This window comes from Triticum aestivum, chromosome 3A, assembly GCF_018294505.1.
Source record: "Triticum aestivum cultivar Chinese Spring chromosome 3A, IWGSC CS RefSeq v2.1, whole genome shotgun sequence".
In the NCBI taxonomy this organism is placed as follows: Eukaryota; Viridiplantae; Streptophyta; class Magnoliopsida; order Poales; family Poaceae; genus Triticum; species Triticum aestivum.
This window is the reverse complement of record NC_057800.1, coordinates 689,380,531-689,385,506: the sequence shown is the minus strand read 5'-3', so window position 1 is coordinate 689,385,506 and position 4,976 is coordinate 689,380,531.

Genomic DNA, 4,976 nt, shown 5'->3' with positions numbered 1-4,976 from the left:
TTCATCATTAAGATCTAAATACTCCGAATTTTTAGAACGCCTTCTAGGTAAAGGAAGATCACATTCAGTTTCGTCAAGATTCATATTGCAAAACAAAGATTTAATAGGCGACACATCAATAACTTTTAGATCTTCATCTTGGTTTTCATAGGAATTGGAGGAACACGCTTTAATAAAGGCATCTTTGGAAGCACGCATCCTAGCGGTTCTTTCCTTGCACTCATCAATGGAAATTCTCATGGCTTTGAGAGACTCATTGATATCATGCTTAGGAGGAATAGATCTAATCTTTAAAGAATCAATATCAAGAGAAATTCTATCAACGTTTCTAGCCAAATCATCAACTTTAAGCAATTTCTCTTCAAGCAAAGCATTAAAATTCTTTTGTGAATTCATAAACTCTTTAACACTATTCTCAAGTTCGGAGGGCATCTTATTATAATTTCCATAAGAGTTTTTGTAGGAATTCCCATAATTATTAGAAGGATTACTAGGATATGGCCTAGGATTAAAATTCCCTCTATAAGCATTGTTACCAAAATTATTTCTACCAACAAAATTCACATCCATAGATTCATTGTTATTCTCAATCAAAGTAGACAAATGCATATCATTAGGATCAGAAGAAACACTCTTAGTGGCAAATAATTTCATAAGTTCATCCATCTTTCCACTCAACACATTGATTTCTTCTATCGCATGCACTTTTTTATTAGAAGATCTTTCAGTATGCCATTGAGAATAATTAACCATAATATTATCTAGGAGTTTAGTAGCATCTCCTAAAGTGATTTCCATAAAAGTGCCTCCCGCGGCCGAATCTAAAAGATTTCTAGAAGCAAAATTCAATCTGGCATAAAAAATTTGTATGATCATCGACAAATTCAAACCATGAGTAGGGCAATTAGGTATCATAAATTTCATTCTCTCCCAAGCTTGTGCAACATGTTCATGATCAAGTTGTTTAAAGTTCATAATATCGTTTCTAAGAGAGATGATCTTAGCGGGAGGAAAATACTTAGAGATAAAAGCATCTTTGCACTTGTTCCATGAATCAATACTATTTTTAGGCAAAGACGAAAACCAAGCTTTAGCACGATCTCTAAGCGAAAAAGGAAATAGCTTCAATTTAACGACATCATTATCTTTTTTCTTTTGCATATCACATAAATCAACGAAGCTATTTAGATGAGTAGCGGCATCTTCACTAGGAAGGCCGGCGAATTGATCTTTCATAACAAGATTCGACAAAGCAGTATTAATTTCACAAGATTCAGCATCGATAAGAGGAGCAATCGGAGTGCTAAGGAAATCATTATTATTGGTATTGGTGAAGTAACACAATTTGGTAGTATCTTGAGCCATCGCGACAAACAAGCAATCTAACACACAAGCAAACAAAAAGCAAGTGGGCAAAAGAGGCAAATAGAGAGGGAGGATAGAGAGAGAGGGCGAATAAAACGGCAAGGATGAAGTGGGGGAGAGGAAAACCAGAGGCAAATGGCAAATAATGTAATGCGAGAGATAGGGATTGTGATGGGTACTTGGTATGTTGACTTTTTGCGTAGACTCCCCGGCAATGGTGCCAGAAATCCTTCTTGCTACGTCTTGAGCTTGTGTTGGTTTTCCCCGAAGAGGAAGGGATGATGCAGCAGAGTAGCGTAAGTATTTCCCTCAGTTTTTGAGAACCAAGGTATCAATCCAGTAGGAGGCCACACTCAAGTCCCTCGTACCTGCACAAAACGATAGCTACTCGCAACCAACGCGATTAGGGGTTGTCAATCCCTTCACAGTCACTTACGAGAGTGAGATCTGATAGATATAATATTTTTGGTATTTTTGGTATAAAGATGCAAAGTAAAAAGTAAAGGCAAAGTAAAAAAGCAAAGCAAGATTAAAGTGATGGAGATTGATATGATGAGAATAGACCCGGGGGCCATAGGTTTCACTAGTGGCTTCTCTCAAGAGCATAAGTATTCTACGATGGGTGAACAAATTACTGTTGAGCAATTGACAGAATTGAGCATAGTTATGAGAATATCTAGGCATGATCATGTATATAGGCATCACGTCCATGACAAGTAGATCGAAACGATTCTGCATCTACCACTATTACTCCACTCATCGACCGCTATCCAGCATGCATCTAGAGTATTAAGTTAAAACAGAGTAACGCCTTAAGCAAGACGACATGACGTAGAGAGATAAATTCATGCAATATGAAATAAACCCCATCTTGTTATCCTTGATGGCAACGATGCAATACGTGCCTTGCTGCCCCTTCTGTCACTGGGAAAGGACACCGCAAGATCGAACCCAAAGCTAAGCACTTCTCCCATGGCAAGAACTACCAATCTAGTTGGCCAAACCAAACGGATAATTCAAAGAGACTTGCAAAGATAACCAATCATACATAAAAGAATGCAGAGAAGATTCAAATATTATTCATAGATAGACTTGATCATAAACCCACAATTCATCGGTCTCAACAAACACACCGCAAAAAGAAGATTACATCGAATAGATCTCCACAAGAGAGGGGGAGAACTTTGTATTGAGATCCAAAAAGAGAGAAGAAGCCATCTAGCTACTAACTATGGACCCGGAGGTCTGAGGTAAACTACTCACACTTCATCGGAGGGGCTAGGATGATGTAGAAGCCCTCCGTGATGACGGCCCTCTTCCGGCGGAGCTCCGGAACAAGCCCCAAGATGGGATCTCGTGGATACAGAAAGTTGCGGCGGTGGAATTAGGTTTTTGGCTCCTGTTCTGATCGTTTGGGGGTACGTGTGTATATATAGGAGGAAGGAGTACGTCGATGGAGCACCGAGGGGCCCACAAGGCAGGGGGCGCGCCCTTGGGGCGTGCGCCCCCCACCCCTGTGACCTCCTCTTTGACTCCTTGGAGTAGGGTCCAAGTCTCCTGGATCACGTTCGGTGAGAAAATCATGTTCCCGAAGATTTTATTCCGTTTGGACTCCGTTTGATATTCTGTTTCTCCGAAACACTGAAATAGGCAAAAAACAACAATTCTGGGCTGGGCTTCCGGTTAATAGGTTAGTCCCAAAAATAATATAAAAGTGGAAAATAAAGCCCAATATAGTCCGAAACAGTAGATAATATAGCATGGAGCAATAAAAAATTATAGATACGTTGGAGATGTATCAAATACCTAAGGATGGTTGTTGATTATCGGGCTTTGAATGAAGTGACGATCAAGAATAAGTACCCACTGCGGATGATCAATGATCTGTTTGATCAGCTACAAGGAGCTAAAGTGTTTTTGAAGATTGATTTATGATTGGGATACCATCAGTTGAAGATTCGAGAGAAGGACATACCAAAGACAACGTTCACCACGTGGTATGGATTATACGAGTATATGGTCATGTCGTTTGGACTGACTAACGCCCCTGCCCATTTCATGAGCATGATGAAAAAGGTGTTCATGGAGTATTTGGACAAGTTTATTGTGGTGTTTATAGATGATATTATGGTATACTCGAAGAATGAAGAGGAGCACAAGGAGCATTTGCGATTAGTTCTCGAGAAACTCAGGGAACACCAGTTGTATGCTAAGTTCAGCAAATGCGAATTTTGGTTGAACGAAGTCGGATTCCTTGGACATGTTATATTAGGAGAAGGTATAGCAGTAGACCCCAGCAAGGTTCAGTCAATCACTGAATGGTTGGCCCCCACTTCAGTTAGCGAGATCCGAAGTTTCCTTGGACTCGCAGGATACTACCAGAGGTTCATTGAGAATTTTTCCAAGATTGCAAAGCCAATGACTGAACTATTGAAGAAGGATACTAAGTTCAAATGGATAGATGATTGCGAGGCAAGTTTCCAGGAGTTGAAGAAACGTTTGACTACAACCCCAGTGTTAACCCTGCTAGATATACATAAAGAGTTCCAAGTGTATTGCGACACCTCCCGCTTAGGACTTGGATGTGTGTTTATGCAGGACGAAAGAGTTGTTTCGTATGCCTCACGACAACTAAAACCTCTTGAGTTGAACTATGCCACGCATGATTTGGAGTTAGCAGTTGTAGTGCATGCATTGAAGACTTGGAGATATTACCTTATGGGAAACCGTTGTGATGTGTACACGGATCATAAGAGTTTGAAATACATTTTCACACAGAAGGAGCCGAACCTTAGACAGAGGAGATGGTTGGAGCTTATAAAGGATTACGACATGAAGCTCCACTATCATCCCGGAAAGGCCAATGTCGTAGCAGATGCTTTGAGCCGGAAGAGTTATGCCAATATCCTGGAAAGTAAGGGATTGCCGAAGGAGTTAGCAGAGGATATCATGGAACTTCGATTGGAGATTGTTCCAAGAGGTTTTGTTACAACAATGGAGGTTCAGTCTACATTGTTGGGCAAGATTCGAGAAGCTCATAAGGTTGACAAAGAGATTGCCGAGATAAAGGAGAGGATGAGCAAATGAAAGGCCAAAGGTTTTCGTGAGGATGAGCACGATACCTTATGGTTTGAGGACCGAGTTTATATACCCAATAACCCAGAAATCAGGAAACTAATACTTCAGGAGGATCATGACTCACCATACTCGATACACCCCGGAAACACCAAGATGTATTTGGATTTGAAGCAATGTTTCTGGTGGACTGGTATGAAGAAGGATATTGCCGAGTATGTAGCCGTATGTGATGTATGTCAGAGAGTAAAGGCAGAGCATCAGAAGCCAGCAGGACTGTTATAGCCTATGCCGATACCTGAATGGAAGTGGGATAAACTTGGCATGGATTTTATCACTGGATTGCCCAGAACCAAAGCAGGATATGATTCTATATGGGTAGTAGTTGATCGCTTGACCAAATAGCTCACTTTATCCCAGTGAAAACCACCTATACAAGTGCGAAGCTGGCCAAGATATATATTTCTAGGATCATATGTCTACATGGAGTTCCTAGGACCATCGTATCAGATAGAGGAACCCCGTTTACTTTAAAG